The 22,815-nt window shown below is 47.7% G+C and overlaps 1 pseudogene; it reads left to right on the top strand.

Moving 5' to 3' along the window:
• The first annotated feature begins 12,270 nt into the window (after window positions 1-12,270).
• Window positions 12,271-22,512, top strand: LOC132652511 (DNA-(apurinic or apyrimidinic site) endonuclease-like; annotated as a pseudogene).
• The last annotated feature ends 303 nt before the right edge of the window (window positions 22,513-22,815 follow it).

The raw sequence follows: 22,815 nt of genomic DNA, 5'->3' as shown, positions 1-22,815 counted from the left end.
TCTTCCCATCTTCCTTTTTCTTTTTTCTTCTCCTGTGACCCTAACTTACCAGTGGGGCTTGTCAACCCTAGACATCTAGAAACACCACTTCCACTAAGAGCCCAGACAGAGCCACCTTTGCCTGGATTCTGGCAATGCCCTGCCAGGGCCCCTGTTGACGTTGTAGGTCAGGCTGCATCTCTTGTTTCCTTGCGTGAGCTGGTACAGCCTCACAGCGCCCCCTCTCTCTGCCTCTCCCTGCACCCTACTGGGCTCCCCCCACTCAGCCATTTCACCTTCTTCCCCTTTCTTCTTATTCTTTAAAAATGTGCTTCTTAGTATATATTTGTGTGGTGGCAGGAGATAGTTAGGGACTGTGTGCGTGCCAAGGAGTATGTAAAGATCAGAGGACACATTTGTGAAGTTGGCTGTTTACTTCCAGCACTGTGTGGGTGGCAGGGAGTTAACTGAAGTGGTCAGGCTTGACCAGCAAGTGCTTCATCCGCTGAGCCACCCGGCCAGCGCTCCCTTCCTTTTCATGCACGTGCCTGGAACCTTTCTACCTCTTACCCCTTCTTCTCGGAACGACCTTCCTACGGATATTCATAGGGCCCATTCCTTCGTTTCTTTCAAGTATTTGCTTAAATGTCACTGTCTTAATTTGATTTTATTTCTGTGAAGAGACACCGTGACCAAGGCAACTCTCATGAAAGAGAACATTTAATCGGGGCTGGCCTACGGTCTCAGGGGTTTAGTCCGTTCTCCTCATGGGGGGAAGCATGGCGGCGTGCAGGCAGACATGGTGCTGGAGGAGCTGAACGTTCTCCATCTTGATCCACAGCAGGAGACTGTGTACCACACTGGGCATAAGTGTGAACATAGAAGATTCCCCCCCCCCCCAGTGACACATTCCTCATAACAGTGCTACTCCCTATGGGCCAAACATTCACATACTTGAAGAATAGGGCCATTCCTCGTCAAACCACCACAGCCACCAAAGCACTCCACAGACCCCAGCTTCAACCCCCAATAATTTCTTATTCAGCCTTTTTTTTTTTTTTCCAGATGTGGGCTATGTCTCCTGCTCACTGTTCTATCTGCAGTTACCTGTCATTGTAAGTGTGAATTAAATGTGTGTTGAAGGACTGGAACAAACAAAACCTCAAAAGCAGGTGGTGGTGGTGCAGGCCTTTAATCTAGCACTCAGGAGGCAGAGGCAGGTGAACCTCTGAGTTTAAAGACAGCCTGGTCTACAAAGTCCCAGGACAGAGAGGGCTGCACAGAGGAATTCCCTGTGTCTCTAAAAACCAAAAAATAAACAATCAAGCAAAGAAACCTCTTCCAACATTAAGGGAGCATACAAGGTGAACTATTACTGTGCCCTCCAGGGAGATGATATCTCCGGCTTGTTTTCTCCCTCTGGGCCCTCCCAGCATTGAGGGGGGAGGGGCTTAGCACTTTGTGGTAAGAGAGGAACTGAGGGAGGTACTGATGAGAAAGAAAAAAGTAATTCTCAGCTGGTTAAAACATCCCAGGAAAGCCATACCTGGAGTGACTGGGCTTTAAAACAATCAAACAAACAAAGATCAACAAAACCAAAACTCAGGCATCAATCACACTGTCATCTTGGTGTCTCTCCCCAAACCACCTTCTACCCTCTACTCCCTTCCCCCCGCAGAGGGCCCAAGGCACTCAGCAAGTGAGCCACTCAGATGTGCCGGCCTCTCCTGCCTTGTCTCCCTCCTTGCTTCGAGAAAAGAGCCATCCAGGGAAAGTCCCTGTCAGCCTGAGAACTGTTTTTTTTTTTTTTTTTTTAAGATTTATTTATTAATCTTATTAATACAATGTTCTGTCTGCATGTACGCCTGCACACCAGAAGAGGGCACCAGATCTCATTATTGATGGTTGTGAGCCACCATGTGGTTGCTGGGAATTGAACTCAGGACCTTTGGAAGAACGGTCCCTGCTCTTAACCTCTGAGCCACCTCCCCATCTAAAGAGTCATGTGGCCTCCTGACTGTTTAACAGCCCTCAACAAGGCCTTCACAGGTAAGATACTCCCTCCCTCCCCTTTCCCTAGCCCCCCTGTCCTTCCCTCCCTCCGTCTCCAGTCCCTTCCTTCCCTGCCTCATTTACTTCCTCTGAACTCCCTTCCTTGATGGACGTGGAGTTCTGCTCTGTTGCTCAGACTGGTCTCAAACTCCTGCCGTTTATGATCTTACCCAGCATCCCGAGTAGCCGGCTGGGACTTGAGGCGGGCGCTATGTGTGCCCTTCTGTGAATACTGACCTTTGTATACAATTAGGTTATTTTTAAGGAACACATGATTGTATTTGCTTATTTATTTATTCAACAGGGTTTCACACTGTAGCCAAGGCTACCCTGGAACTGTGTAACCCAGTTTGGCTTCATTCACTGTGCCCGGTAACACGCTTGCACAACGTTTTGCTGACTTCCTCCTGCAAAGCTGACTCCAGGTATTTTTCCTGGAGTCATAAAAACAGGCACACTCATCAGACAGCGGTGAGATCATAGCACAGGGCGCTTGTACGAAGTGCTGATTCCCACCACCCGGGGCTGAGGAAGACTTCCTGCTGCAGGATCTCATTATCACAAACCAGAACTTCTCAGGCCGGCCTGCAAAATATTCTTGAAAAGACTGGCGAGTGGAGGAAGGAGGCGGCTTGGCTTCCAGGGGTGGCACAGAATTTTCTTCCTACCAGGAATGACAAGAAATCAAGAAAGGCAAAGAGAAAAACTGAAGATTTTTAACAACTGTTTTTTTCCTTCTTCTTCATTTTATTTGTCCATGAAATACAGTCCCACTTCAAAATCTGTGCTTGCTGTTGCTTCCACTTCTCCAGTGGAAACAGACAGAAATGCCCTGCCTCCCCAGCGATCTTTCTGATTGTCAGAAACAGGAAAACAGCCTAATTTCCCGTGAAATGCCGTATCAGCATGACCTCTTAGTACCACGCGGTGCCATTCTGTTGCGGTTCCCGGGCCTCTCGCTCACATACTGCTTTTCAAAGACCTTCGGGTGTTTCTGGTGCCAAGTAGGTGCTGCCTTGATGCTTCTCAGTGATGAATGGTCTTCTAAGTGCCTGTACCGAGCTTAAGAGGCGGAACACCGCAGCACGTAAAACCCCGTGCCAGATCTCACAGCGCCGCCAAATCACATCCGCTGCTATCTCTCTGGACGAGCCACTCGCGCCCCTCCCCCTCCCCGAATCCAGGCCTGGCACCTTGCCCTGAGCCTCAGCCAACTGGACATTAACAGACCACGCTGGAGAGAGAAACCCAGATATGTTCCCCTATAAATCTCCAGTGGAGCCAAACCCTGATGGGCTGTTTGTGGGCAGTGGAAGAAGGGTGCAGAGGGCTGGAGGTGGAATTTGCAGACGCTCAAATTTTCTTTTAGATACCGGAGGGGAAAGCACTTTCACGTTTTCCACTTCCGAAGCACAGGACACGGGGACTGTCATACCATTCTACTCTGGGTCTTCACAGTGTGCTTTCTAGGCGAGGCCCTAATGTGATCTGAAGTGCACACGTGAAACTAAACTAAACTAATAATAATAATAACAACAATAAGGCAGGGCTGGGGCTGCAGCTCAGGGCTGGCCTGGCCTAGTACTCAGGGAGCCCTGGGTTCCAGCCACGTTATAGACTGGTACCAATGTACTTGAAAGGTAGAGACCCCTAAGTCATCCTTGGCCACACAGTTAGTTCGAAGCCAGCCTAGGCTACATAAAGACCCTGTCTTGAAAATACATTAATAAATAAGTAAATAAATAAAGACAAAGAAAAACGAACAAACAGAAACGTAAGAAGGGCCCCGACTGGAAAATGAAAGCCCACGTCCTTAGAGTTAACCACGCCTCTGCTTTCTTTAGTAATTGCCATAGGGTCAGCTTCTGTGTGAAGAGATAAAGCCGAGCTGCAATTCCTAGCCTGAGATTTGAAATTAATATTTAAGCACTGTAGGTCGAATGCCTTAAGTAAGAGATCGTACCTATGAAATTCAAACGCTGTCCAGCCATGTGAACGAGAGGCCTCCCTAGGGTCTGACCGGACACAGACCAAGCAGCTAAGGGCTGAGCGAGCCAGAGAGGCTGATGGGCAGAAGTGAGAGAGGAGGGCGGGGCCGGAGGGCGCCTGAAACATTTTAATTTTCAATTGAGGGTATAGATGGTCCTTTTTGAAAAATTTTTTAAAATGAAGTTTCGTTCTCAATGTAGAAGCAGTATGTGAGCCGGGATGCGGTACTGTCCCACACGCATGGGCCGGGTTCAGTCCCCAGCACCGCAGGAAACCGGCTGTAGGGCACAGACCAGCACGTGGGCAGCGGTGTAAGTTAGTTCACTGTTACCCTCAGCTGTCCTCAGGGTCAGCCGGGACTTACATGAGCCCTGTCTCCAGACACCAACCCCAGGTAACTAACTGAAACAACTCTAACTTAGAAATACTGTGCTAGGCCCCAGACACCACAAGCGACAGCCGTGTCCCCAAGGTGGCTGCCGCTGTCTAGGGAGAGGCTCTGACTGCAGATCAAAATCCCAAGGAAAGATTTGCCACCCAGGGTCAGCCAGGGAGGGGCTCAGCGGGGCACCGGGTGGAAGGAGAGGACCTCCTCCGGAAGCTGTCTCCTCACCAACACATGCACACTGACACACGTACACATGTGTGCGCACGCACACACACATACATACACAGGGTTCCTTTTATGCTTGTTTATCCCAAAGACAAGTTCAAGATCCCCAAGTGATCCCCGGGCGTCCTCTGAGAACTGGTCGCTGGTTTCTCAGGTGACACAATGGAGGCTCTTACCCACGGCCTACAGCGCTCTGAAGTGGGAGAGTGGGCTGGCTGGCTTGTTTCTGCCTTAAAGTAAGACAGCCTTTCAGAATAACAGGAAAGCCACACATATGATAAAAACCTGTTTTACTTTCTCTCTTTCTTGAGACAGGGTTTCTCTGTGTAGCCTTGGCTGTCCTGGACTCACTTTGTAGACCAGGAACTACTTTTTAGATCTCGAACTCACAGAGACGCACCTGCCTCTGCCTCCCCAAGTCCTGTGCTTACAGGCGTGCGCCACCTCACGAAGCCTGCTTTAGTTTTTAAAGGACATGTGTGGGTTAGGGTGTGGCTCCATAGAGGAGTGCACCCTAGGGTGTGCACAGCCCTGGGTTCAAATCCCACAGTAGACAAGCAGACAAATAGGTAAGTGGATTTAACTTTGTTTGTTCTCTGCCGTGCTGGGCTTTACTCCAGCACTCACCTGTCCCCTGGGCCTCCTGAAAGCCCCCCCCTTCTCTCTGTGTGAGTCCTCCACCTTCACAGCCCTCGCAGCCCATGGAGGCAATCTCCAGTTCTGCCGCCAGGAAGGCAGCTGGGGCCTCAGCGGCCCACAGGACTTCGGGTATGGTGCTGGGCACACGGGGTGAGGGTTGCAGAAGTGACCTGCTCCTTATGGAGAAGTTCAGCACTCACAGAGGTGCCACTCACTCACTACCAGTAAGGTCACGTCTTCAATCTAGGGGTCGCTGACCCCCCCCCCCCCCCGAGAAAGCCTCATTTAGGTAGCAGGGAAGGGTCCCTGCTCTAAAACAAATCTGTCTGTCGCAGCTAGGAGTGGTGGTTCCAGCCTGGAGGCTAGAATGGGAGGATTTCTTTCTTCCAAAGGGCCCAAGTTCAATTCCCACCATCCCCATGGCAGCACCAATTTCAAGGGATCACACTAATACACATAAAAAAAATAATTAAAAAAAAAAACACCTGGAGGGCTGGAGAGATGGCTCAGAGGTTAAGAACATGGGCTGTTCTTCCAAAGGTTTTGAGTTCAATTCCCAGCAACCACATGGTGGCTTGTAACCATCTACAGTGAGATCTGGCGCCCTCTTTGGTTCTCAAGTACACATGCAGGCAGAGCACTGTATAAATAATAAATAAATATATCTTTAAAAAAATCTGTCTGTAATTCCAGTGAGTAATCTGTTGTCAGTATTACTTATCATTCACTTTTCCAAAGTACTGATAGGATTCTTTCATTGCCATCTTCCCTCTTCCCTTCCTGGTAAAAATCTCCCAAAAGCAGAGATTTGTCATGCTTATGCTTCTACAAAGGCCAAGGTATTAGAAGCTACTGGGATGTGGTGTGACCTCAAAGAGGGACTCTGAGTGGGAGGACTTCCAGTCGTTGGGGTGTGCCCTTGAAGGGAGTGATGGGGCCCTGGCTTCTTTATCTTCTCTTTTGTTTCTTGGCTATGGGGTGAATAGTTTTGCTTTGCCATATGTTTTACTATGAAGTGCTGTATTGCCCCAAAGCAATGATCATGGACTAAACAGTTTCAAACCTGTGGCGCAAAATGAACCTTTTCTCTTTATAACTTTGTTCTGGAGACTGTTAGTTACACAGCTTCCTTCGTCTTCTCTAGCTTCTGTGTCTGGAGCTCCTTTGGGCTGAATAAATTAGGTTTTGTGAACTGATCTGTAGCTATAGGAAGAGAGAGCACTGTTTATACAATAGCTGAGCCAGAAATGTGAGGTGTTCTCGCTTTCTCTCACCCTCGCTCTCTCTCTGGTTTTTCAAGACAGGGTTTCTCTGTGTAGCCCTGCCTATCCTGTAGACCGGGCTGACCTTGAACTTGCTTTGTATCCCAGACTGGCTTCAGACTCCCAATCTTCCTGCCTCTGCCTCCCCACTGTTGGGATTGCAGGTGTGCCTGGGTGAAGTAAGAATCTAATTTCATTCTGTGGGGCTTGGTACCAGCTCTTTGAGGAAGCCTCAAAGATAACATGGTGCCTGCTATGGTAGGTACTTGATAAATGGCTGCTGAAGGGAAGAACACATCAGACCGGGAACAGCCCGACTTGACATACCGAACTTCCCTAGGAAGGAGGCAAATCTGAAGAAAGCAACCTGTTTGAGTTGTGTGGAGCATGGGCTTGCGGTGTGTCGCCTGGTGTGGGCTAATGTGGAGGGAGGGAGGCAGGAAACACGGAGGAGAGAGATGAAAATGATGGAAGTCTGCAGGGGACCGTGATGGTGGAGCATAGACATGGATGTCTCCATACAGCCAAGTGGTGGAGATCATTCCACATGCTATAGGCCTCCAGCTCGCCCAAGACTAGCTGCCACGGTGGAGCACGGTCCCGGGTGTTAGGAGCCAAGCCTTGCGCATGCTAGACAAGCTCTCTACCCCCTGAGCCACGCCCTCGGTCCTAACTACAGATACAGCGAAAAGCCATTTTCACAACTCTGCATTGTGTGTGCGAGTCAGGAGGCACACGCGTGTGTACGCTAGAGAACCTCCTCCATGTACAGCTTAAAAATGGAGTCACCGTCCTGAAGATTAGTATTCTGTGGGGCTGGAGTGATGGCTCTGGGTTAAGACTCGTTACTGCTCCTCCAGAAGACCTGGGTTCCGTTCCTGCACCCCCACCAGGGGCTCGCAACCGCCAGTAACTGTACACAAGTGCTATGCTTTTCACACAGGCTCGTGAAAGAAAGAAATGGGGAAGAAAGAAAGAAAAGAGAAAGCAGAAGAAGAGAAAAAGAAACAAAGACTCATTTTCCAAGAGGTGACCTTGCTTTGCTTTTTCCTTCTGGGTCAGAAGAGCTGAGAGCACAGCCCTCCTCCACAGCCCAGAGGCCAGGTGTTTCCTATAGGATGGAATTCCCCTCCCTGACTGTCCTGCCAAAGCTTGCGCGATGCTGTGCAGGAGGCCATCTCAGGCTCAGATTCTGCACTCACTGCGTGTCCAGTGCTGGAGGGAAGAGTGGGGAAATTTTACTGTCATCTGCTTGTCAGAGGTGATTGTGAAAACCTGTATTTTATCGATGTAGGAAATGACATTCTGTATTTCTAGTCCTGACAGCCCATCATACAAATTAAATTTTACTTAAAAATATTGGGGGCACAAGGACCTTTGGGGAATATGAAGAATGCTTTTTTTTTTCTTATTTATTTTTTTCATCTATCTGCATGTGCACCTGCACGCCAGAAGAGGGCACCAGATCTGATTATAGATGGTTATGAGCCACCATGTGGTTGCTGGGAATGGACTCAGGCCCTCTGGAAGAGCAGCCAGTGCTCTTAGCCTCTGACTTAACCGTCTCTCCAGCCCGTGCTTTTCTGCTTTTTCATGCAGTCATTTGAACTAATTTGAAATTTAAAATATTGCATATATTTTAAGTTGATGGCAGGGTGTTTTGATGTGCATGCATATAGTTTTTCATGGCTATCACGGCCAAGTCAGCTAATATGTCACCTTAAAAAAATTACTTTTCAAAGTATCACTTAATAGCCAAGCTCCAGGCTGCAGGAGGCTTGTTGCAAGTTCAAGGCCAGCTTGAGCTACACAGCCTTGTCAGGGATACATAGCAAGATCCTGACTCAAAAAGCCCAAAGAAAAGCAGCCAAAATCCAAACCAACCAAACAAACGAAAACAAGACCCACAAAAACAAAAGCTAGGACTGGCAGGATGACACAGTCCTAAGAGAGAGCTGCGAACTTGGTGATCTGCGCTCCATCCTGAAGCCCGAGATGGAAGGAGAGAAGGGGGTCCTCTGGACACTCTTGAGGTTCACTCATTCTTACACACGTGAGCACTGCACACGCTCAGCCCATCCTCTTCTATACTCTCGAATAATGAGTAAAACAGAAAAAACAAAACAAAACAAAACAACCCCCCCCCCCCACGAAAACAAGTCCCCTAAGCAAAACCAAACCCTCAAACCATGGCTAAGGCTTGAAAGGTGTCCTTTTTAATAGTGAAGGAAGGACGGGGCTGGAGCTGGAAGCCCTGCTCTGCAAGGCTGGGCGTGGCCGCTGAGAGCCGCCCGGCTGGAGGGGCCAGGCCTCTGTCTGCCCTGAGCACTGCGGACTCCAGAGCTGCAGGCCCCGCTTGCACGGCGGATCCAGAGCTGCCAGGCCCCGCTTGCACGGCGGATCCAGAGCTGCAGGCCCCGCTTGCACGGAGGACTCCAGAGCTGCAGGCCCCGCTTGCACGGAGGACTCCAGAGCTGCAGGCCCCGCTTGCACGGGGATCTGAAGCAGCCGGCGGTGATGGGAGTCAGGCTTGAGCTGAACAGAGGGAGCCTCCACTCCTCCCAGGTTCCTCCCCCAGCACGCACCTGCGGAGTCTAACGGGCTGCGGGCTGCGCCGCGAGGCTGGAAGAGCCCTCCTTCCCTGCTGTTGCCGGGGCTGGCGCTGCCTCCGAGGCTTATCAGGAGGAGGACAGTTTAAACAGGTCTTATCGCTGTGTATTCAATCAGGGTTTATGAGGGCTGATAAAGACGTCACTAGGCCTTCACGCGCTCACTGAAAAGCTCTTCCCCGGTGGGAGAAAATGCAGCAGTGTCCGTTTTCATCTTGCTAGAAACAGAAAGTTTGGGAACACTTCTTTTTGTGTCAACCCGTGGCGCATGCGGACAAGCCACGTGTGTGATCAAGTCCGCTTACGGTACAGCAGGGCTGGACGGTCCTCCGGAACAGCTCCGAGGACGAGGCCCTGGGCCTTTGGCCTCTCTAGCAACACAGCTCCATCTTCAGCATCATGAGTTTTCATAATTGCTTGTCTAATAATTCAGCGCCATCCCTGCCCGTGGCTGACAGGAAGCAATAAGCTATTGTGTGTTTTTAATTTTGTGTCCTTTCATGTTATTAAATCGTTATAACAAAAGCATGTTTGCTTTCGCCTTTCATTTTAATAAGGCGAACGTGTTTGACATATTCCCTGTTTCTCTGCGTTTCTTCTACTAGGAAAAAAAAGTTGCCAGTGTTTCCGTTATGAAACTCTATTTGTGTATACACAACTAGAACTGTCACAGAGACAACCAGGCCCTGACGCAGGGCCCTGACAGGGCCTTCACATCCCAGAACACAGGGCAGGAAGGCTTGTAGTGTTACAAGGTTTTCTCCTAACCTTCAGGTCGGAAGCTCCATGACTCGACAGCTACTTTTTCCAACCCTACTTGGCCAGTCGCTGGTCAGTGTGGCTAGCGGTCTAGTCTCTTCCAGTATGGCGAGGCGTCCCGGCCATCTCTGATGTCCTTAGTCACAAAGTTTACGTTTTAGGAGCTCAAATTACCTGTTCACTTACTGTGTGCACACGCCTCTTCTCCACCCTCTTCTCAGGGTAGGTAACTGCTCTCCATTCAGTCCAGCTGAGCGGGCAGGAGGGCCAGCTGTGCCAGTGTGGAAGGTGGAGGGGGTAGGGTAGGGAGGGAGGGCAGCCTGAGGGCTTCCCGTACCAAAGTTAACAGAGGGCAACATTCAGGGTCAGCCCTGGGGGAGAGAGCTTCACAGAAGGACAGATGACAGCCGGATGCTAAGGGTCCTCTGATTAAACACGCTCAGTGTCCAGGCTGCTCTCCACAGATTCAGACGCAGGGACCGAGGTTCCGACAGTTTACCAGGCAGAGATCCCAAGACCACTGGTGAGACAGTGCAGAAAGAATACAGAAAGGAGGAGGAAGGCGAGCGGGTGTGTTTTGAGAAGCCGCTGCCGTTGTGGGCGGCTGGGCCCACACCGACCAGAAGCGCTCAGTGAAGACTGCCTCCAAGTTGGGCCCTTGAAGAGTGAGGAAGCTGAGGTATTTGTCATAATTCGTTCATTAAATCACGTTAATATTGGGCAAGCAAGTTGGCGCAGTGGTTAGAGGAGAAAAAATGATCCCTGTAGGCCACTAACTCATACATGCATGCATGTATACACACACACACACACACACACACACACACATGAATATTTGTAAAAAAGCTTTTTGGTGAATTAAGATTTAGGTCTGAGGTTGTAGCTCAGTTGGAAGTGTTTGTCTAGAACACATGAGGTCCTGGGCTTGACTTCCAACACCTCATAAACCAGGCATGGAAGAGCAAGCCTGCAGTCCTAGCACTTGAGAGGTCAAGGCAGGAGGTGCAGAAGTTCACAGTCGTTCTCAGCTACAGAAAAAGTTCAAGGCCAGCTGGGCAGCTGTGGTAATCCCCGCACTTGGGAAGCAGAGGCAGGTGGATCTCTGAGTTCAAGGCCAGCCTAGTTTACAGATCGAGTTCCAGGACAGCCAGAGAAACCCTGTCTCAAAGAAATACAAACAAACAAACAAAGAAATTCATGGCCAACTTGTGCTAAGTGAGAACTTGTCTCAAAGCAGAAGATAAATAAATAAAACCATTATAATATTTTATTTTCATCTATTTTAAGAAACTGTGTCCCCAGTACACCCTCAGCTTCCTCCTACCGCTTACAGATGTATCCTGCCAGGCTTAAGGGCCATTTGTAGGATAATATGTTGGCCATTGTCTTCAGAAAAGACTTGTGTCTTCTGAAAGGAGTAAGAAAACACCAGTATCAAAACTGTTAGGATGGGTATCAATTTGGAAGGAAATTCTGTTTTGTTTTCTGATTACACCCCATGAAACTACCGTGTGGCTGGGCAGCCTGAAGTCCCAGCTACTTGAGGAGCTGAGGACCGTAACCTCAGGAGGTTAAGACCAGCATGAGCAGCACAATTAATTGGGATGAAAGAGAGATTTGTTTTTATCATTTCAAAGGTTTAGTAGTTATGCTTGCTTCTGTGTGGTGTGTGCCTGTGAGTGTAAGTGCCCGTGCAGTCTAGCAGAGGGCATCAGCTGGAGCCCAGGCAGTTGTGAGCCTCTGCACGTGGCTGCTGGGAACCAAACTTGGGTCCAATGGTAGAGTAGTACAAGCTCTTAACCACTGAGCCATCGCTCCAGCTCCCCATCACTAACATTTTTGATGAAGACCACCTGTAGACCCAAGCACACTGAAGCGTCACATTAAAAAGTAATCACAAGAGTCAGATTCTGAGTATCAAAGCTCAGGAATGCCTTACTTGGCATATCTCACTCCATTTTATAGATGAAAAGAATATTTAAACCAACCAACCAACCAACCAACCAACCAACCAACCAACCAACCAAAGAAACGCAAACCTTTCCACATAAGTCTGAACGTACTTGCAGAGCTACAAACCAAAAGTTACACGAGGGACTGGGACGCAGTGCAGGTGGTAGAGCCCGTGCCAGGTGTGTGCAAAGTCTTAGATTGCAGCCACAGAACCAGGTATGCTGACATAGGCGCGTAAGCCCAGTATTCGGGAGGTGGAGGCAGGAAGATCGGAAGTTCCCGAGAGACCCTGTTTCAAAACAACAACGTTGGGGGCCGGACAGATGACCCCTTGTGTAAGGGCTCTTCCAGGTCGCAGCACCCGCATGGTTCCTCCAATTCCCGGGGATCTGCTGGAGACTCGCAGGCACCAGTCATGCACATGGATGTACGCAGGGTCAGGGACACAGAAAATTACAGCGGCTTTGTAAGTTACATGAGCGGAAGGCACTGCACCATTAACTGGCGGCGAGGAAAAACAATTTCAGCTCTGGTGGTTCCCAGGTAAGCCTCAGCTGCGGAGGCTGACGCGGGTCCTACCAAGCACGGGTGGGTGTTAGGCCTTGCTCCTTTTCCCGTGCCCTCCTCACTCACCCCGTCCTCACGCCTAGCATTTTACCCACATGTTCAGGTAAGTATGTCTTGGTGGCTTTAGACATAGCAAACATTTCCCCCCCCCCCCCGCTTTCTTTTAAGTTTAGCTAAATGAATCCTTTGATGAACAGAAACTGCTAATTTCAATGTAATTAAACTGAGTTTGGTCTTTTTTGGAAATTCATTTTAAGAAAGTCTCCCTGTGTTGGCTCTGTTTGCACAGGTGGAACTCTGGGGCCCTGGTTTGGTCGCAGCGGCCAGTTTGTGAGTACAGTGCCGTGGCATTTTTACTGTTCTTGGTTTTACACCTTCCTCAGTACATGCCGCTGAGGTGAGTGCTCCTCCCCAGTCCTTTGCAAACCCAGTTTGCTGTTTCCACTTTGCATATAGATTTTAGAATTTACGTTACATTCATGGGAAAGAGTCTTATTGAACTTCGCTTTGGATATCCTTTGAATCTGACGAATCATTCATTCAGCTGCTTTTGACCTTCTGTTTTCTAGATGGTCGCTGTTGCTTTGGGGCTGAGATGGGCACACTTTCTCTTCCGAGCGGCCAGACTGGACACCTGAAAGCTTGAAGCCGTGGAAGTTCTCTTCTTCCTCCTCCTTCTGTTCCCTCTTTTCCTGTCCTTCTCCTCTCTTCCTCCCGTTCTTTTTTACACTTTTTCTTCCTCGCCCCTCATCGTCCTCCTCTCTGCCAGTCCTCCTTCTCCACCTGTTAGTGAAGGTCAAAGCCGTTCATGTTGGTGGGGCTTATGAAAACATCCATTCAGACTTGGCTCAAGAACCTATTTCTTTATTCCTCCAGAAAACTGGATTAAGTACATAAGCTGTTCCTTTATTCTGTCACTTTACTGAGTAGTTTGTTGGTTTTTTTTCTCTTTTAGTGGTCCACTTGATTGTGCTGCTTTTTCTACAAAGATGATTAGTGACACAATTGTTTACATCTTCCTCTTTAGGTCTTACCTTCCTTCTTTATTGTTATCGTGTACATGTATGCATGATGTGTGTAGGGGTACATGCATTATAGTGTGCATATGAAGGTCAGGAGAACTTTGTGGAGTCAATTCTTTCCTGCCTGGGTGTCGGATGCTAGCCTGAACAAGCTGTGTAGCTCAGACCAGCCTCAAATTCTTAATCTTCCTGCCTTTGCCCCCTCAGGGCACCTAGGCATGAGCCACCACACCCAGCTTTACGCTTCTTCTTGAAATGTAACGGTTTTAAAGGTTCTGGTATAACTTTTGCAAAGTTAAGGCATTTTCCTTCTGTTATTCGCTAGGAATTTCAGGAGGGGGTGTTTGGAGGTTATGTAATCTTGTTGCCTAGTAGCAAACTGAATTGATTGGTCTGATGATTACATATTGAACCAGCTTTGCTTTCTCAGATAAATCTTATTTGATCAGGATTCAGTTATTGTTTTGAGATTTTTTACGTCTACATTCATGAGTGAAAGTGGCCTATAATTTTCTTTTCTTATCATGTTCTTATCTGATACCAGATTCAAGATTATACAGGTCTCATAAAATGAACTGGGGCTCTTTCTCTGTGATTCTGTTTTTCAAGCTCTCTCTAGTCAAGCTGGCCTTGGAAGCATAATGCTCCCGCTGAGCCGGTCAGAATTAGGATTAGTGTGAACCTCCTCTTTCTATTATCTGGGAAAACTATAAGAATTAACTATGAAAATAACTATTTTTTTAAAAAAAATTGGTAGACTTGATGTCTAAACCAACGGAAGTCAAGTCTTTTTACTCAGAGTTTTGATGATTATCTTTAAATCTCTTTAATGTTTATTGGCTTATTCAAAATTTCAAATTTTTACTTGTACCAATTTTATGTTTTTTTCTAGAAAGAAAAAAAATCCATTTCATTTTGTTTTTAAGTACACTAGGGTAAATCTATTAGATCTATATTTTCATTACTCTGAGATCTATATTTTATTCGCTGAGTATTTCCCCCCCTTTCCTTCATCAATCATGCAGGAAACATGCAAGTTTTAAAAGAAAATACCCCTAGATGGAGTTGTGTCAAATTGAAGCTGACTGTCTCCATCCCATGTGTCAGAAAGAAAATCACTGAAAGGGATGATGAACACAGACTCCGTCATGACTCTGCACATGCTGCCGCTGCTCTGTCAAGGACGGAAGGAGGAAGGGTGGAAGCAGGAACCAAGCAAGAGGTGGAAGTCCTGGCCCTCGGTAAAGCGTGCCTGGGGTTGAGGCAGGGAGGTTCTTGTTACCGCCAAAGAAAATCGAAGAGAGGAAGTCTGCTCACAGGCACATTGTGGGTACAATCTGAGTGTTCTCACCTCGGTGACTGTAGGAGGGGAGCGATGGGGATTCCTGGCCTGACAGTGCCCCAGAGAGCTCACAGAACCTGAAAGCTGTCCCGGCTCTCTGAAGAGGATGCTGTCCACGAGCATGACCACCCTTAAACAGAGAAGAGGAGACGCCAGGAGCAAAGCCCCCAGGGCTCTGCGACTGTCACTCCACAGTCCTGACATGCAAGCTCCGAAGGCGCACAGAGACGAGGAGGAGGCTGCGGACAGGACAGACCTTTGGTCAAGGGAATGAAGGAAGGCCAAGAAAGCTCAGGAAAGAGATGGCCAGCCATCGGTTGTCCTCGATGGGGCTTCTGCTTCCGAGTCTGAGCCCAGGCTAAAACCAGCCTTCAAGAGGAACAAGTAAATGAAGAGACCTCGAAAGACAGAAAAAAGTTCCCTTCAGTTTCTATAAGGTTCTCTTACTTTTGGCCTCTACTTCACTGATTTCCCCCCTTCCCTTTGTAATGCTTTATTTCTTGTTTGCTTTTTGAAACTTTACTGTTATGTTTCTCTAGTTTTTTGCTTGCTTGTTGTTTTGGTTGAATTATTTTCACTTGTTGCTTAAAAACCAAACCTTCTTAATGAATTTCCTTGAAAGTACGAAATTTCAGCCAGGTGTGGTGGTGCATGCCTGTAAGCCCAGCACTCGGGGAGGCAGAGGCAGAAGCAGAAGCGGGCGGATCTCTGTAAGTTCGAGGCTAGCTTGGTCTACACAAAGGGAGTTCAGGACAGCCAAGGCTACACAGAGAAACCTTGTCTATGTAACAGTTCATCTTAAGGATGGGTCAATTTTCTTTGTGAAACATTTTCTCATTACTGCTGTTACTGCGTGTCCTGTGCTGGGTGACTGTGGATGTGGCTGTCAGGAGGCAGATGTGCAGCTACAGAGACTCTGACTTTTCCTCTTCCATGATGCATGTGTAGGAGTCAGAGTCCAGGCTCCCGTGTTTCCCTCCCACCTGTGGGTTCCAGGGATTCAGGCTCAGCAGCAGGTTCCTTTACCTGGTGGTCCATCTTCCCTTCCCTAAATGGACTTCTTTTAAAATGCCATTTAACTTTCCAATATTGTACTACATACTTTCAGATATCTTAAAATAACTTTTCATTTTTAGTTGCTGAATATATTACTTCATCATTGGAGTCAGAATTTTTTGAAGTTCGTTGTCGGAGAAAATGCTCTTTGTAAATGTCTCACCTAGTCTTGAAAAGAATGTTCTGGGGTTTGATGAACATAGAGTTCTGTATATTTTCTTTCTTTTTTTTTTTTTTTCCTTCTGTGTTTTGAGACAGGGTTTCTCTGTGTAGCTTTGGCTGTCCTCGACTCGCTTTGAGGACCAGGCTGGCCTTGAACTCACAGCAATCTGCCTGGCTCTGCTGGGATTAAAGGGGTGTACTACCACGCCCTAATAGGTTTTCAATAATTTAGATGATAACAATCTAAGTGTGTATTGTTCTGATTCCACTTCTTATTTTCTCTTGCGTTTCATCTACTGCTTTTAGGAAGTCAAACTTTCCAGTTCCAGTTCTTACTTTATCTCTGTTTCTTCAGCACCTGGTCACTTACTGCTGTATTTATCCTGACACTGTATTGTTAGACATATATGTTTTTGAATGTTGTCTTCTTTTCACGCCCCTCTTCTGATAATTTTTTCTCTTAAATTGGGACTCATTAGATATTGACATGTTTTCTGCTCTTCAATTCCTCTTTTAGATGTCTTTAATGTGGCTTCATTCTCTGCTCCCTACTGAGGATTTCTTCATATGCTGCTTTTCTTTGTATTATTTTATATCTTTTGTTCCTTATTTCAATTTTTATTTACTTATGTATTTCTTTAAATGTAGGAGTGCTCTGTCTGCATGTACAGCTACATTCCAGAAGAGGGCACCAGATCTCATTATAGATGGCTGTGAGCCACCATGTGGTTGCTGGGAATTGAACTCAGGACCCCTGGAAGATCATTCAGGGCTTTTAACCTCTGAGCCATCTCTCCAGCCCCACTCAGAATTCTTGGTCCATCTGTTTCACGTTCCTGAGACACTCTTAGACACTCCAGCCCTTGGAGGCTGGAGAAAAAAAGAGATTTGCATTGTGAACCCAGACATGCCTTTATCAGTAGAACTTTTGGATCTTCCTGCTTTACCTTTGAAGGGCTGAAATCCCACATCAGGCTGGTGCTATCCTGGCCCTGAACAGGTTTAGTTATTGATCTCTGTAGCTCTGGAGATGAGGGATCCAGGTCTAACTCTAACTCTATCTTTATTTGGATTTTTTGGCAACAAATGAAGGTGATACACACACACGCCTGCGCATGCATATACATATATGCGCGCGCGCGCTCGTGTGTGTGTGTGTGTGTGTGTGTGTGTGTGTGTGTGTGTGTATGTGTGTATGCGTGCGCACATGCGTGTGCGCACATGCATGGACGCACAGAAGATGCATGTATGTACATTGGCAGGGGCCTGGAGGCAGACGTTGATGTCAGTTGTCTTTCTCAATGGATCTCCACTTTTATTTTATTAAAAAAAAAAAAAGTAAACTTTATAGTAGGGCATGGAGAGATGGCTCAGTGGTTAAGAGCCCTGTATGCTCTTCCAGAGGTCCTGAGTTCAATTCCCAGCAACCACATGGTGGCTCTATACAGCCATCTATAATGAGATCTGGCGCCCTCTTCTGGAATGCTGGTATGCATGTAGATAGAGCACTCATACAGAAAAATGAAGAAATAAAGAAAAAAAAGAATATTAAAAAAACCTTTTTAATAAAAGTTACTGTCAAAATAAGTGCGTGTGTTGAAGTTTTTTAAAGAGGGGATTTTCGAAGTGGCCTTAGTGATAGAGGAGGTATGATAGCTGAAGATAATTTAAGGGTACAGTTCTTTGATTAGCTAGATAGCAAAAGGTTTGGTTGTGGGTGACATACAAATGCTTGGATATTTCTTTTTTGTTGATGGGGTAAATTGTATGTGGTGTTGCTTTTCATAAAAACGATGTAAAGCAGATCGTACGGTCTGACCTTATTCATCACTGTAACTTCCCCCTCTTCCTCTCTCCCTCCCCCTCCCTCCCCCTTTCCTTCCTTCCTTAGTCTCTTTTCTGCCTTTGTACCGCATGTTCATGTACACCTGTACACACACACACACACACACACACACACGCACACACACGGAGTGGGGGAGACAGACACAGAACTATTTTATCTATTTATATAAAATCCAGGATATAATTCGGAGTACAGACTATACACGGGAATGCAGGCTCCGCACCCGGAAATGGAGTGCCTGGGTCATGTGATTGTTTTTAGCTTTGCTAACAGATTCCTCCCTACGGTTGTCCAGGTAACAACTGGTCAATGGTCAGCACAGTATTGATTTGCCACACAGGAACGACACAGCTGTATGCTCTTTAGAAAAACATGTATTAAGCTGAGAGTTGAGCCGCTCACTTTTAATCCCAGGGCTTAGGAGGCAGACACAGGCAGGACTCTGAAAGCTGGAGGCCAGCCTGCTCTACATAGTGAGGCACAGGCGGGTTGTAGCTACATAGTGATAACAAATGTTTCTTCTGCAAAGAAACAAAGACAAATGCACTTATTGCCCCAGTCTCTGCACGCAGTAGTTTCTGCCTCCGCTGAGTGCTCCTGACAGTGAACCTGGGCTACCAACAGCAGGTAGGCAGAGAAAAGCCAGTGCTGAGGGCATCGTCTGAAGGAGCCTAAACTAGGACAGCAATAGGTATCTAAATGGACCTTACTGTTTTAGCACACCGAGTCCAACGGGCAATCTCAGCTTCTAGGCTCTTCCTCTTCCTCTCTGGAGAGTTCTGTGAAAGGGGAGGTCCGAAAGGAAAGCCCTGTGTGCTCTGAGATGGCACACACCTCACAGAGGACAAGGAAAGCTCTGACTGTGTGCTCTGAGATGGCACACACCTCACAGAAGACAAGGAAAGCTCTGACTGTGTGCTCTGAGATGGCACACACCTCACAGAGGACAAGGAAAGCTCTGACTGTGTGCTCTGAGATGGCACACACCTCACAGAGGACAAGGAAAGCTCTGACTGTGTGCTCTGAGATGACACAACTCACAGGGGGTTAAGGTCAGCAAGCTGAACAACTAGATAGTCAGCTTTACGGTGAGGACGAGCGAAATTAGCGATTTCATTCGTGGAAGTTTCTTATAAAGTAAAACTTTCATTTAACAGACAGCCCAACCATCACTCATCTAAATGGTCACCCGTGGGAAATAAAAACTTATATTCACGAAGATAAATCTGCGTAAGAATGTTTATGATAGCGTGGTTCATGATTATCCCAAGCTGGCAATGATTCAGATGTTTGTAAAGCTGGTCAATGGTTATCCAAACTGTGGTCTATTCATTCTGAGGAACTCACCTAGCAATAAAAAAGATGAACTTCTGACATCTGCATGAATTTGAATGAACCTCAAATGCTTTATAATAGATGAAAAAAAGCCATACTCTGGCAGCCGGGTGGGGCCACGGGGGCCTGTAGTGAAAATTTTGGAATGTTGATTTTTTTTAAAAAACATAGAAATATTATGAGAATAGGTATGTTTTCATCCCAAGTGGGGGTATGGGGCTGCTTCTCAGCAGCTGACTATACTTTGCCTCGTGCTCTGGCTGGACATGATTTTGCCATCTGCAGATTAGTTTCTGCTATTGTGTGACATCTGGAATTCTGGGGACTTTTCAGAGGGTGTATAAATGCTAGGCCCGAAGACATGGGGTGAGCTGTTGGTTGTTGGTGGTCGTGGTGGTTTGTTAAGTAGTTGTATGCAAAGAAGAAACAAGAAGAATTAGGTATTCTGATGGCGGAAGAACAAACTTATCCCAAGGAAACTGACGCCCCTAATTGCAGGAAGTAGTCTAATGACAGTGATGCCTCCTTTCCAACCCCTGACTTTCTTCAGGGGTCTCTTTTCTTTCCTCTTCATCATTTTTTTTCTCTCTTATCTGGTGCTGGGTTGAAAGGGTAGAAGAAAAGGGATGGATAAGGGTGGAAAAAAAAAAGAATCTACAAGTAGTGAAAGTCTAGTTACAGGGACCACGGAGGAGAGGACCTGAGTGGATTCAGGAGGCCACATTGTAGCAAGAGAGAGTCGTCTCCTCCGACTTCCATATGCATGCCATAGCCATGAGAGCGCATGTGCATGCGTGGGTATACACACACAGTTCCATTGAGTCAGCTGATTTGAAACCAGTGAAGGATCCCTGGGAAATGCAGGGAGGAAAGGCTGGTTTGGAAATAGCAAGGGTACTGACCCTGAAGTATTATGACAGGCTGGATGTAGGAAAAAGAAATTAGTGTGCGCAGCAGGGTCCGCTGTGGAGCCGGGAAAGCATGCCAGCCTTGCAGGCAGGAAGGGGGAGTGTTTGCAGGTCTCAGCAAGGCCTTGGGTCTCCGGGAAACTCTGCCTCTTGGCCTGTGCCCCCCACCCCATCTCTGCCATGTTATTAAACTGGGGAGGAGTTCGGGTGGGGCTCTGCCCTTCTGCTGTCTGTCTGTGCTTGGGGGAGGGGGTGCAGAGAGGGCCCTTGTGTGTTTCCACAGAGAAACCACGGTTCTATATGGACAGAATTGATACTGGAGGTGGTTTATCTTGTAGAACTGAATTCAGACTCATTCTGGAAAGTTCTACAACTCAACCCAGATACAAAGCAATAAGATAATACTTGATTAAGAAAGAAGATTCATGGCCAGATTAATAATTTGGAGTTTGAGTTATTGGACCTCGTCTGTTTTCGTCTTAACTGAGAAAAGTTCCAGAAAACTCGAAGCGAACATAAAAGAGTGTGTTGTTGTTTTATATTGTGTTCACTTAGTCTAGATTTCTGACACTTCATGTACTCACACTCAGTCAGAAAAAGGGCTGCTTGACCTACTATCTGGTTATTCTGGGAACTTGCTAAGTCCCGCCAGGCTTGGGCAGCTGCAGGCTGATCGCATCGTAACTGGATGTTGAATAGTTCAGCGAGAAGCAGTTGTCTCAGCCATGAGGCCCGTATCCCGGAGTCTTCAGTACTGACCAGGCCACAAAAAAGGGAAAGGAAGCCCACTGGCAGGTGAGCCTGAGGGTCTGGGGGAGCCACTCGCTAACGCTGGAAGAAAAGACCACGTGGGACAGGAAGTGTCTCATCCTCAGGCTAACCTCACGAACTGTAGAAAAACGACGCCCACTAATTTTCAGTTACAACCTCGTGAGCCACTGGATGGTGCAGCATGCTCCCACAGAAGGCGGGAGGTATGGCTTAGAAGCCGGGCTGGGAGAAGGGCCTGTAATCTCAGCACTCAGGAGGCTGAAGGAGAGTTGCTGAAAGTTCTAGGCCAGTCTGGGCTACATAGCAAGGCCTTGTTTCAAAACTCAAACAAGAGAATATTCTTGACGGTGTTCTGTGGGGCTGGGAGGGTGGAATGAACAGCGGCTGGGTGTGGTATGGGAGCCGCGCAGGAGGGGGCCGGGTTCCTCTCCTTGTGCTTGACGTCACTGCTGTCATCCTCTGCGGGCAATGAGGTAAGACAGTGCTTCTGTGCGCTCAAGGAGCCTAAGGCTTTCATCACCCCGATGCCAAGCATGAGAAGAAGAGCCCGATGCACAAGGCCAGGAAGAACCCAATCAGAGCCAGAGACCAAAGACTCCAAGGGCAAGCAAAGGAAAACCAGAAAGAGGCCCTGGGGAGGCCCTGTTCTCTGTGAGGACCCACCAGGTCAGAAAACCTCACCCAGCAGTAAATCTGCCCCAGTCAAGAAACATTCCCGAAATGCAGATGGACTCTGAGCCTGGATTAAGAAGGAAGGTTTAAACTGGGTTTGGTAATCCCAGCACTTAGAAAGGCAGAGGCAGGCAGATCTTCATGAGTTTGAGGCCAGCCTGGTCTACAAAGTGAGTCCAGGAAAGCCAAGGGCTACACAAAGAAACCCTGTCTCGAAAACAAACAAACAACAGAAGAAGAGGGGGAGGGAAGAGGAGAAGAAGGAGGAAGAGGAGGAGGAGGAGGAGGAGGAGGAGAAAGTTTGGGTTAGAGTGGGTAGGGGGACAAGCACCAGATATTTTGTACCTCCATGGGACATCAGCACCGCTCCACTCCATCAGAGCAGCTTGTGTTGCTGTGGCTCTACTCTTCCTCCGGTGCCCACTCAAAGCCTCTAACGGCATCGGCAGGGAAGAGCAGAAGGGAAGACCAGGTGACTGTGGCTAAATTCGGCTTCTTTAACTGTCAGTGTTCCCAGTGCAGCAGGATCTAGTAAGACCAGGGTCGCCAGGGCCGCCAGCGCCGGGATGAAGTCTTTCGAAAGTTTCTGACGGGCTTGGCTTCCTCAAGCCACTTACGCTCTGTGGGGATCTCAAGGCGGCTCACGAAGAAACTGACCTTTGTAACTCCAAGGGAAACAGAGAGAACAGGCGTTAGGGAGCTGCTACAGGATGTTCCGAGGCCTGGCAGCTTCCTCTCTACCCCACATTGCCTACTTCCTGGACCTGCGTGATGAAAGCTCCTTCTAAGAATGCTAGTTGGGACCTTAATTACTTCCTGTTGTCCCACTCTCTTTCACCTGTGCGGTGTGACAGCAAGATCCATTCTGAGGCTCTTGGCTGTGAATCACTGTCCTCTCACCGCCTACCTAGCCTGTGACACCCTCCTGAGAGGGAGACAGCCTCAGCTCCCCGGCAAACTTTCAGTAGCTTCGTAGAGAGCTCCTCTGTCCCCTATCTCTTTCTAAGGTGTCCTTTAGGCCCAAGGTTTTTGTCCTGGTATGTCTCCTTGATTCATTTCATACATTAAATCAAACTTCTGATTTCCTTTGAACAATTCAAGTAACAATAAAAGCCTTACTTAAAATAAAATTGATCTATTTTTTTTCCCCCTGCAGCGTGAGTGCTTTCAGTAGGAACCCGGTGTTCGGCTCCAGCCTACAGCCAACTTTACAGCAACAGCCAAAGCTCTACAGCTAGAACGGAAGCATTTTATGTATTTATTTACTTAGGTATCCCAG

The sequence above is a fragment of the Meriones unguiculatus genome, chromosome 2 (assembly GCF_030254825.1).
Source record: "Meriones unguiculatus strain TT.TT164.6M chromosome 2, Bangor_MerUng_6.1, whole genome shotgun sequence".
Lineage (NCBI taxonomy): Eukaryota > Metazoa > Chordata > Mammalia > Rodentia > Muridae > Meriones > Meriones unguiculatus.
Note: the sequence above shows the minus strand (reverse complement) of the source record. Positions and strands in the feature narration are given on the sequence as shown.